Genomic DNA, 13,345 nt, shown 5'->3' with positions numbered 1-13,345 from the left:
ATAGGCATTTAGAAGGAATTCTTGCAAAATTTTCAAAAAGTTTAAGTGTATCTTCAATGAATTTATCACCTAAGTGTATAAACTAATTAATGACTTAACTATTAGATGAATCTTATTCAATGTTGAAACATAGCAGAATTGATATCATATAGTTTTATGCCTACTTAACTTATCTAAGTAGAACAAAATATACTAGAACCTATTAATGAGAGTACTTCAACTTATTTATTCTCTGAAAATATACTTACATGTCTAAAGTTCTTGTGTGTAATATTAAGTACTAATTCATCATAACACTACACATAATTGTTTGTTCTAACAATTATATAGAGAATGTTAATACACAATTATATTCTGCATTGATTTTTTTTTCATTGATAATAATTCTTATCATTCTAATTCACTTATTTTCTATGATAGTTTTCACTATGTCAAATTTGTTAAAACTTAAATTTGTGGTACTTGACATCTCTGGGAATAATTATTTGCCGTGGATACTTGATGCTGAAATTCACCTTGACGCTAAAGGTCTTGGTGACACTATTAAAGAAGGAAATAAAGCATCAAGTCAAGGTAAGGCGAAAGACATGATTTTCCTTCGCCATCATCTCGATGAAGGGTTAAAAAGTGAATATTTAACCTTGAAAGATCCATTTCAACTATGGACTAGTTTGAAGGAACGATATGACCACCTAAAGGCCACGGTATTGCCAAGAGCTCATCGTGAGTGGATGTACTTACGGCTACAAGATTATAAGACCATAAGTGAATATAATTCTGATGTATATAGAATAATTTTCCAACTAAAATTATGTGGGGAACCTATGAATGATGAGGACATGTTGGAGAAGACTCTTTCCACTTTTCATGCCTCATATATGGTGTTACAGCAGCAATACCGCGAAAAGGGCTTTAAGAAATATTCTTAGTTAATTTCATGCCTTTTGGTGGCTGAACAACATAATACCCTTTTAATGAAAAATCATGAAGCCCGCCCCACTGGATCAGCTCCATTTGCAGAAGAAAATCTAGGAACGATAGATCCAAAGTCTGAAAAATGATAAAATAATTATCGTGGCAGTATAAATATACGTGGACGTGGCAAGGGGCGAAATAATAATCGTCATGGTGGTGGTCGTTATAAACAAGAAAACAATAAGGGTTCTCAGAATAATCCTTCAAAAAGCAAAGGTAATATTTGCCACCGATGTGGTATGAAAAATCATTGAGCACGAATTTGTTGTACACTTGAACATTTTGTCAAACTTTATCAAACATCTATAAAAGGGAAATAAAATAAATTTGAAACTCACTTGACCTTTCAAAATGATGTTGAGGCGGGCCCTATGAATAATCATGATCAAGTTGAAGCAAACCTTGCCTATAAAGATGATATTTTTGAAGGCCTTGCAGATATTACTCATTTAAAAATGACTTCTTTGAGCATCATAACTGAAGACTTATTATTGGGAAATATTATAAGAATAAATGTATCTTTTTTATGAAGTTCATCTTTTGAATAAAACTTTTTATGTTGTCAATATTTAATTTCCTAAATGTAGTTTCTTTTGTTCTTAAATTTTTCAATATTACTTATGATGTATTTTTTTTTCTTTATGAAGAATATAAAAACTTCTCAGTCGTCAGTTGGTCGTATGAATAATAAAGAAGAAATATGTCTTCTGGATAGTGCTACGACTGTAACGACCCGGCCGGTCGTTTCGAGAGTTGTGACCCCGTTCCCCCATTCACTACTCCATTTGTGCTTTATAGCTGTTATATGACTTATCGGGTTAGTTAGTTCGGGTCTAAAGAGAATTCAGAGTGAAATGAGACACTTAGTCTCTTAAATGGAAAGCTTAAGTTGAAAAAGTCGACCTGATGTTGATCTATATGTAAACGATCTCGGATTTGAATTTTGATGGTTCCGTTAGCTCTGTTAGGTGATTCTGAACTTAGGAGCGTGTACGGATTGTGATTTGGAGGTCAGGAGTAGAATTAGGCTGCGAAAATTGAATTTTTGAAAAGTTTGATCGGGGGGTTGACTTTTTGATATCGAGGTCGAATTCCGATTTCGGAAGTTGTAGTAGGTTCGTGGGGTCATTTGTGACTCGTGTACAAAATTTAAGGTCAATCGGACGTGATTTGATAGGTTTCGGCGACGTTTGTAGAATTTGGAAATTTCGAAGTTCATTAGGCTTGAATCCGTATGTAATTCATGTTTTCGAAGTTGTTTGAGGTGGTTTGAGAGTTCAACTATGTTCGTATTGGGATATAAGACTTGTTGGTATATTTAGTTGAGATACTGGAGGCCTCGGGTTGATTTCGGGTGGTTAACAGACCAAGGTTCGAAGTTGAGGAATTGCTAAAGGTTTGCAACTGCTGGTATAATCACATCTGCGGATTGGGGACCGTAGATGCGAGCTCGCAGAAGCGAGAAAAGGGACCGCACAAGCGGCCAGGGATGCTTTGGTTAGAGGTCGCAGATGCGACCATGCGCGTGCAGAAGCGGTTTGCGCAAGAGCGGACGTTGGGCGCAGATGCGGAGATTGGCGCAGGTGCGAGGGTTGTTCCACACATACGGTTGGCGCAAAAGCGGGCAAGGGGCGCACCTACGAGACCATAGAAGCGGCCAAGTTACCGCATGTGCTGAAGGCCTGTGCAGAGTCTATAAATGTGAGAGTTCGCGATTTTGGCTTCATTTCATCATTTAAGATCGAATTTTGGAGACTTTGAGAGGGATTTTCAAGTGAAATTCTTGAGGTAAGTCCCTTGTGTTCATTTTTCTTCAAAAATTATGTTTCCCCATTGATTTCCCACCTAGATGGTATGTTTTTGAGGTGTAAATTGGGGGTTTGAAGCTAGGTATTTGGAGAATTGGTTTTGAGGATTTGAATGACCAATTGGTGTCAAATTTTGATAAATTTGGTATGGTTAGACTCGTGAGTGAATGAAATTTCGGATTTTGTGACTTTTGTCGAATTTTGAGACGTCGGCTGATTTCGGATTTTGGCTATAATTTCGTATTTTTCTTGCAAAATTGATTCTTTTATATTGATTGTATTATACTGCTTGTGGCTAGATTCGGGACGTTTGGAGACCGATTTGAGGGGCAAGGGCATTTTGGAGTAGAGTTTAGCCCGGATTAAGTTAAGTAGCACTTTCGAACTTAGTTCTGAGGGTTCAAAATCCCGAATTATGTGTTATGTGATTGGTATTGAGGTGACGCACATGCCAAGTGACGGGCGTGCGGGCGTGCACCGTGAGAATTGTGACACGGTTGACTCCATGGCACTGTATAGCGGTTCTATATTGTTGATATCCGTGTTTTCATCTTGTGATAAAATAATTGAACTGTCGCTCATGCTAGATATCATGTTTAGGCTTTATGTCGGTACTATTGGAACCCATAGTGTTCGTTTCTTGCTGTTATTTTATTGATTTCATTGATATTTCGTACTCAGTCGTATTCATACATTTCATATCTTATCTCAGTCTCTATTGTTATTATTGATGCATCATATCATTATTTTCGGGCTAGTATCATGACACTGTGAACCCGTGAGAGAGAGACTGGAGAGATTGATGATTGAGTGAGGTCGAGTGCCTGATTATGAGTGACATTTATGGGATCGGACTGCACGCCGCAGTGGTTATAATGATTTATGATAGCGCTTGAGCTGGAGGAGCCCCTCCGGAGTATGCACAAACACCCAGTGAGCGCGATTGATATTATTGAAGGATGGATCTTCCCTGGACATGGATCTTGCCCGAAGCATTTTATACCTGGAGATGGATCTTCTCCACGGGATGGATTTTCCCTACTCGGTACTGGGTGACTGATGGTCAGTGATATATATATTCCGGGATGGATCTTCTCTGGGCCGTTTGGGCCATATACAGTATCGAGTGATTGAGCATTTGAGAGTGTGAGCACATGAGGCTGTCAGCATGATACATCACATACAACATGTGTATTGGCATGGTAGAAATAGAGGAGTTATATTTTTCATATCATTCAGATTGATCCATTTTACTCTCTTAAGATATCTATCGAAATTGAAAGCATGTCTACATTTCTGCGTTGTTATTTTATGTATTGAATTGTGCCGGTTGAGTTCGTCACTACTTTCAGCCCACCGTTTGGGCTTGTTACTTACTGAGTTGGTTGTACTCACGTTACACCCTGTACCTCGTGTGTAGATCCAGGTACTTCTGGTTATGGCGGCTGCTGACTGAGGAGACAGGAACTCGGAGACTATCGAGGTAGCTGCATGGCATTCGCAGGCCTTGACTCTCCTTCATTATCTTTATCTGTACTTCAGTTTTTACTCCTTAGACATTGTAGTAGACTGTATTCTGACATAGATGCTCATATACTCGGTGACACCCCAGTTTTGAGATAGATTGCATTATGTTGCGGGTTTATTTAGGTTCCAAAAGAGTTTTCTTAAATATTAATTGTTTCCGCCTATATTTCTTTAAAGCTTTTACTGTGTTGAGATAGTTGTATAGTGGCTTGCCTAGTTCCACGATAGGCGCCATCATGATAGTTGATTTTTGGGTCGTGACAACGACACACACCATATTAAAAGATAAGAGATATTTCTCTTATTTAATTATGAAAGAAGTCAATATCATAACAATATCTGGTAGTACAAAATTAATTGAGGGCTCTGGAAAAGCGACTGTATTACTACCAGGATAAACTATATTGGCTGTGAATGATGCATTATATTGTAATAGGTCTCAAAAAAACTTATTGAGTTTCAAAGATATTCGCCAAAATGGCTATTATATTAAGTCCATCAATGAAGGAAAGGTTGAATACCTCTATATTACTATAATAAAGGCGGAAAAGAAGTATGTGCTTGAAAAGCTTCCCGCATTTTCCTCTGAATTATATTACACTAGTATTAGTGTAGTTGAATCACATGCCATAGTAAACAAGGAGTTTATTAATGATTTTATTATTTGGCATGACCGGTTGGCCATCCTGGTTATAATATGATGCGCAAAATAATTGAGATTTTACATGGTCATTCATTGAAGAACCAGAAGATTCTTCAAACTAAAGAATTCTCTTGTGCTGCATGTTTTCGAGGAAAATTGATTATTAGACCATCAATAATTAAAGTTGGAGTTGAATCTCTTGCATTTTTGGAACGTATATAAGGTGATATATGTGGGCTCATACACACTCCATGTGGACCATTCAGATATTATATGGTTTTGATAGATGCATCTACAAGATGGTCACATGTGTGCTTGTTATCAACCCGTAATTTGGCCTTTGCGAGGTTATTAGCTCAATCAATAAGATTAAGAGCACAGTTTTCAGATCATGCAATTAAGACACTTCGTCTTGATAATGCTTGTGAGTTTACGTCACATGCATTTAATGATTATTGCATATCAACTGGGTTAATAATTGAGCATCCAGTTGCACATGTTGATACTCAAAATGGTCTAGCAGAATTATTGATCAAACGTCTCCAATTAATTGCTAGACCAATGCTTATGAGAACAAAATTTTCTATTTTAGCATGGGGCCATGCTATTTTGCATGCAGCAACTCTTGTGCGGATAAGACCCACAAGTTATCATAAAGTATCCCAATATAATTGGCTTTTGGTCAGGAGCCAAATATTTCTGTAATACCTCATATTTAAGTTAGGGAATATTAGTAATTTAATAATTTAAACAAAATAATAATAATAATAATAATAATAATAATAATAATAAAAAGGATAAAAGTCCAACAGGAAAGACTACACAAAAAGAGAAAAGTGGATTAAGGAAGGAAAACGAAGCCAAAGCTTTTGCCGCAACTAAACCTATCGACAAAGGTTTTAGGTTCATCAAATAATTGAAACCAAATAACAAGACGCTTTAAAGCTTAAGTAAATTATGGCAGGTCTCTTTCAACTAAAGAATGGTAAGTTCTTCTTTATAGTTTTGTTCCCCTCGTTCTTTGATTTATGAAACTTTATAGGGTACTGAGATTTTTTTTTCTATGGACAACAATTCTATTTGGTTTAGACTTATGCGCTTATGAGGTATCATGTGGTATTAAAATCATATAAATATATTCTATGAAACGGTTGGAATTGATAGATTATAGATGAATTTTAGTGAAGAACTCCTTACAGAAAGTTGCTTCAATGATGACATAGTGCAATTATTTAACTTAAGGAAGTGGTCTGGACAAATCCAACTCAAGAAAAATAATTGAGAATCAACGTGAAACTCCAAGAGTTGGATATTGTAAAATAGTTAAGGATTAGCCTAAACAACAAAATTGATACGAGATCGATATGATGTGATTATAGATTGATTAAAGAAAGTCGTACGGATTGGACGAGGCGATGCAATTGGTATTCCAACACGAGTACTGTGAGTAGTAATCTTACCGCAATTTGTGTTTTCATAACCTGCATGGTTTATACATTATTTTTAAAATAAAATGTATTAACGAATGCTTGAAATTGCATGTGGGACAAGTTCTTTACTTGATATGGTACTGAATAGTTTACTTGAGATATTTACAGTTATTTAAAATATTCTCACTGTTACGAGACGTGTTTTATTATTACTTGAGATATGATTACCGTTACCGAAATTGGATTACATGATTTGATAAGAATTGAAATGCCTTATACTCTTTTGAAAATGCTTCCATGTGAATATTTACTGTTTACAAAAAAAAAGTATAAATGGGAGGAGACTTTAAAGGATCCCGTAGCTAACAGCGGGTTCGTTGAACCTGGTGCACGTATTTACATATTACCAAGTACAGTTATAGCCATCGCTAGTGGGAAGGTAGAACTAGCATACAATTACAGTTTTCCCTCGAGTAGGGACCTACAATTATATTTGACTCCTTTTACGAAGGGGTCCACACAGTGATACAGATTACATGATCCTTTTCTAAGAAACCTCTCAAACATAAAGATTTTCTATGAGACAATTACTTACCGAGTTATTACCGAATTGTTCAATTGATTTTGTTACACGAAACACATGATGAGACTGATTATTGTGTATTGTTTCTGAAAGGACAATTTTATAATATTTTCTATATAATATACTAGCATATTTTTTGACTTGTCCCCAATTAAAAACGGTTGTGGTTAAGTGTTATTACTCAGTGAGCTAGCGACTCACTCCCCGCTATTTATTTTTTACAGAGACAGCATTTGACGCGAGCGAGGATTTCGTTAATTAGAGTATATGAGTGGATAGTTCTTGGTGAGCCCCGCACTTGTCCGCATGGGTGAAGAGTTTATATAGCTCTTGTCGTCTTTCCTTATGAATTCATATAGTCGCTCCATTGTCATTGTTATTAGTGTCATGAGTATTCATTCATTATATTGGACTAGTTACTAGTATTGCACTTCTTTATGTATTTTTGAGATGTCTTTAGTATTATTATGTTGATAAGTTGGTAATGCTGGTGAAAACTCATTTTTGGTTAGTTGATGAAGATTGTGATTGATTTAGGTGAATATTGGTTGGTTATTATTTGTTTATAAGACATGAAACTTTTGGATAGTCCTAAAATAGGGGAAACTCTGTCCGATTTTTTGTAAAATACGGATGAGGCTTACTTGGGGGCACTTGCTCTTAAACGCCGGTCATGATCCTAAATTGGGTCGTGACAAAGTTGGTATCAGAGCCCTAGGTTATTCCTATGACTAATGGAGCACACATTGATAGTAGAATCTCAATTATGGTTATGTAGCCGGCCATTCTCATAATTGTGATTCTACAAGGCGTGATAGGATGTGTCTTGTCTTTCTTTCTTATTCTTTCGTATGTGTGCATTAATTAGGGTCAAATAACTGAATCGGTCATCGTTATCCTTTTCCTGTATTATTTAGATCAATCACCCGGTAATAGAATTTGGCTAGAGGTTCAAAGACATCAAATGTTGCCACTAGATAGGCAATCATCTCCTAACAACGGAAAGTGACAGAAGTAGTAGACAAGGCCAATGAAAGGCCTATTTTTCCACAATGAGAGTGTTACTGCTAAGATGTGTAATAGAGTCTATTCTTGAAATTAGTACGAGTTCACCACTATAGCACCAAGAGAATGCCATTACAAAAGTACTTACCTTCATACAAGGTAAATTAAGGTCTCGATGGATATATTGGATAGACAAGAGAAGAACGGTCAACAACAAAGGGCTCTAGAAGCCTCATGCATTTTGACTAAGTCAGGAACCTAGATATTTCTCTAATAGAGTTCCTAAATTGAAGCCATTATGTTGACCATTTTCTATTAATGTAGAGGATCCTTATAGATTCTTGACGAAATACTTAAAGCATTATGAGCTCTATAATATTCTAGCGAGAGGCTTGTTGATCTAGCAACTTATCGACTAGAATATATGACGAATATATGGAAGGAAACCATATTGTTAGGGACGCAGTTAAGAGTGACAAAAATGACTTAGAAATAAGTTTAGTAAACTTTTTATGAATCATTTCCTTCTCGATAGTCGAAAGCGCAAACCTGATAGGTACTTAAGAAATTAATTCAGACGATGGGTGTACTGACATGGAACACCGGGCTTTATCAACTGGCTAGGTAGGTGATGCCTTAGGTTTGGAGGCTTGTCTAATGGTTGGTTAGCCGTTTAAACAAGGTAATACTCTCACATGCGAAGACTCTGACCTATTATGTGGAAGTTGAACTTGCTAGAAAAATAATTTAAGAACTGGATGTGATTGTCATGCAACTAAGAATTCATTTAAGAAGGTAGAGACTAGAAATCTCGCAGTATGAATTTATTTTTCTTATATGGGACGAAGAGTTAAATACATAACATCTTGAGATATTATGAGATCCTTTAAGAGTTGCCACTTTTATGGAAGAATCTCATACAGTTGAAACTTTGTATTAAATTTATCAGATTCAAGTTGAGAGAGAGGATACCATATATAGCCAAATTGTACTTGACCTTGATTATTTTGACATGCTTATCGATGTGATTTGTTATTATCTTATTACATTACCTTTTATTACCATGCGAAGGTAGTTAGATTGACATATCTAGCAAACCTAATAAAAAAAAAGAATCATATCCCAGTGATAGTCGAGGTTATATCATTTAAGAAGGCTCTATAATTATTGAATAAGATTGGTTAGGGTCTTGTAACTTTTGTATAGATATCCAAGATATGTGAAACTTAGTTTGAAAAAATAAAAAATAAAAGTATCATAGTGAGAGATTCTCCAATGTATTCTTAAAGATTTATCAGGACTACCTCCAATATGAGAAATAGACTTCAGTATTGATTTGACACCTGACAAGTAAACCATATCATATGGCACTAACGAAGTTGAGAGAGCTAATGAAAAATTGTGAGACCTACTGGACACAGGTTTTATAATATCGAGTGTTGCGCCATTGGGTACACCAATATTGTTTGAAAAATAAAAAAGGATAAGAATGTGCATCAACTACAAATAATTAAATAATAGAACAATACATAATAAATACCCATTATCTTGTATAGATAACTTGTTTGATCACTTACAAGGAGCAATTGATCTTTAGTCTGGTCATCATCAACTTAGAATAAGAAAGGAAGATATTTCGATGTTTGCCTCTAGTACCTTGTACAAATATTATGAGTTACTTGTGATGTTCTTAAGATTGGCCAATGCTCCAACTAAATTGATGTATATAATAGATATGGTATTCAAAGTTATTTTTTTAAAAGAAAAAAAATTCATAGTTAAAGACGCTTAGGAAGAGCACGAGAATCACTTGAAAAATATGTTAAATACGCTCAGGAACATCAACTTTTACCAAGTTCTTCAATTGGAATTTTAGCTAAACTCGGTGGTATTCATAGGACACATGGTATCTAAGAATGAAAAGATGGTAGATTATGAGAAGATAGAAGTAGTTCATAAATGGTCGAGACCCATTTCTCCTACAGAGATTGACTTTTTTTTGGGCTTGACAGGATACTATAGGAATTTGTGTAGGATTTCTCTAGAATGGCACCACCACTCACCAAGTTAACATAGAAAATCTCTAAATTTCGGGGGACGGAGGATTATACAACGAGATTCCAGAAGTCCAAGGTATATTTGACAATCACACCAATGTTAGCCTTATTCCAATAGGCTCTAGAGGATTTATGATGTTCTGTGATACTTCGAGGGTAAGATTGGGATAATTTCTCATGCAAAATAGTCGTGTGATAACTTAAGCTTCAAGGAAATTAAAGAAGCTCAAGTCGTATCATGCCACTCATGATTTGGAGATGATCATAATGGTATTTCCTTAGGATTTAGAGACACTATTTATACGAAGAGATCTATGAGATTTATACCTAGCACAAGAGCCTGAAGTATATTTTAAAACCAATAAAAATATAAATATTTAGCAATGATGATGGAGAGGATTACTGAAGATATAATTATTCTATTTTCTATTGTTCGGGAAAGATAAATATTGTGGCTTATTCAAAAAAATAAATATGGGTAATTTGGCGCATATAGCTCCTGTAAAGATACTTATGGGCAAAGATATGCATAGACTAGAGGGTACACGTATTAGATTCAATGTGAAAAAAAATTCAAAGACATTATTGGCTATTGGTCAAGCCTGATGTAGAGTACATAAAGGCTAGTCAATACAAGGATGAGCGATTGTTCAAGTACCGAGATTAGTTTCTAGCCGGTAAAATCAAGGATATGACTGTTAATAGTGATGGTATTCTCCGACTATGTAATTAATTATGTGTAGCAAAAATATATGGGTTGATATAAGCTATTCGTGATGGATCTCACAACTCTAGATACATTGTATATCTCAGGTATATAAGATGCACCATAGCTAGAAAAGAATTGGATTGGTTGGGAAAAAAAGAAGAAAAAAATTTCAAATTTTGTTTCTAACTATTTGACATGTCAGCATATTAAGACAAGCACTTGCGACTTACAAGCTCACTACAATAACTCAAGATTCTGAAGTGTAAATACAAAGAATTATAATACATTATATGACCAAATTGCCTAAACCATTAGAGGTATGATTATATGTGGGAAAGCTGTAAATTGACTTACAAAGTAGGCACGATTCTTACTAGTCAAAACCTCTTACAATGAGGTAAAATATGCACAGATATATCTGAACTGAAAATTATCTAACTCAATAGAGCTTTATTGTCTATCATCTCTGATAGAGGATCACAATTCACCTTACGATTTGAAAATCTTTTCAAGAAACGTAGGGTACATGAGTAGATCTTAGTACTAGTTTTTACCGCAGACAAACGCAAAGTCTGAATGTACTATACAGATCTTGGAGGATATATGGAGAGATTGCATTCTTGAGTTTGGAGGTTGTTGGGATACCTATTTATCTTTAGCTGAATTTTCCTACAATAATAACTTTTAGTCCAGCATTTAGATGGCATCATACAAAGCATTACATGGTAAGAGATGTTCTCCTATCGGATGGTTTGAAGCTGGCGAGACTAACTTATGGGGACCTGGCCTAGTATAAGAAGCTAATGATATTATCCAATTAATCAGGCAGAGATTGCTCACAGCTCAAAGCAGACAAAAATCTTACGCAGATAAGAGAAGAAGAGATTTAGTGTTCACAATTGGGGATAAAAGTGTTCCTAATGGTCTTCCCAATGAAAGGTGTGATGCGATTTGGGAAAAAGATGTAAGTTGAGCCCAAGGTTCATAGGACTGTACAAGATACTTGACCGAGTGGGAGCTATGGCATATTGTTTGACACTTCCTCTTAATGTTGTCTATCTATCCCATATTTCATGTATCTATGCTAAAAGATATATATTGGACTTCTCTAAGGTACTTGAAGCACCGACCGTACAACTTGATGATGAATTAACTTATGGGGAAGATCGGGTCGCTATTATTGAAAACAACTAACAAAAAAGTTACAGATAGAAGAAATTATGTCTGTGAAAGTCTTACAGGGAAATCACACCATTGAATAAGCTACTAGGAAGTAAAAGATGTTATGCGAGTCAAGTATCTTCATTTAATTCAGTCTATATGTACGTACTTGAGTTAAAATCAGAGACCGAATTTTATAAAGTGAGGAGAATGTAATACCTCATATTTAAGTTAGGGCATATTAATAATTTAATAGTTTAAACAAAATAATAATAATAATTAAAAAAAAGGATAAAAGCCCAATAGGAAAGACTAAACAAAAAAGAGAAAAGGGGATTAAGGAAGGAAAGCGAAGCCAAAGCTTCTGCCGCAACTAAACCTCTCGGCAAAGGTTTTAGATTCATCAAATAATTGAAACCAAATAACAAGAAGCTTTAAAGCTTAAGTAAATTGTGAGAGGTCTCTTTCAACTAAAGAATGGTAAGTTCTTCTTTATAGTTTTGTTCCCCTCGTTCTTTGATTTATGAAACTTTATAGGGTAGTGGAATTTTTTTTTTCTATGGAGACTTATTCGCCTATGAGGTATTAAAATCAGATAAATATATTCTATGAAATGGTTGGAATTGATAGATTATAGATGAATTTGAGTGAAGAACTCCTTACAGAAAGTTGCTTCAATGATGACATTGTCACGACCCAAAATTTCATCCGTCGTGATGACGCCTATCTCGATACTAGGCAAGCCGACAATATCAATAACCCATTATTTCTTTTAAATACTAAAAATATAATAATTAAGTTTAAGAGTAATTCCCACTAACATTAGAAATAAACACACTCCCAAAACCCGGTGTCACTGAGTACATGAGCATCTATAGATTACAAGTCGGGGAAAAATCTAGTCTGTAAGAAATAATTCGAGACTAAATACAATAACAAAAGGATAGGGAAGGAGAGACAAGATCTGCAAAACATGGCAGCTGCCTCTGAATCTCCGAAAAATCGACTATGCGAAAGAATCAAAACCCATTGTATTCGGGATCACCTGGATCTGCACACGAAGTGCAGGGTGTAGTATGAGTACAACAACTCAGTAAGTAACAATAATAAATAAAGAACTGAAAGTAGTGACAAGCTTCTCAGCTAAGTCCAAATACAATACTTTCCAATATAAAAGAGTAGGCATGCTCTCAGTTCAATATTTAAGATTTCACTGAAATTTCATATCAAGTTTGACTGAAACAGAAAGTAATATTTTTCCAAAATTTTCAAAATAGTGATATATGAGAGCTGAAATGCAACAAATAATGTAATCAATGCATCCTCTCAGAGTAACAGTCACTCAGTCCTCCCATTCACTCCAACCTCACAGTCACTCTTTCTTCACAGTCACTTTTTCCTCACAGTCACTCATTCCTCACAGTCACTCGATACTCGGCACTCGCAC

The sequence above is a fragment of the Nicotiana tabacum genome, chromosome 15, assembly GCF_000715075.1.
Source record: "Nicotiana tabacum cultivar K326 chromosome 15, ASM71507v2, whole genome shotgun sequence".
Lineage (NCBI taxonomy): Eukaryota > Viridiplantae > Streptophyta > Magnoliopsida > Solanales > Solanaceae > Nicotiana > Nicotiana tabacum.
The sequence above is the reverse complement of the archived record's forward strand: the minus strand, read 5'-3'. Positions refer to the sequence as shown.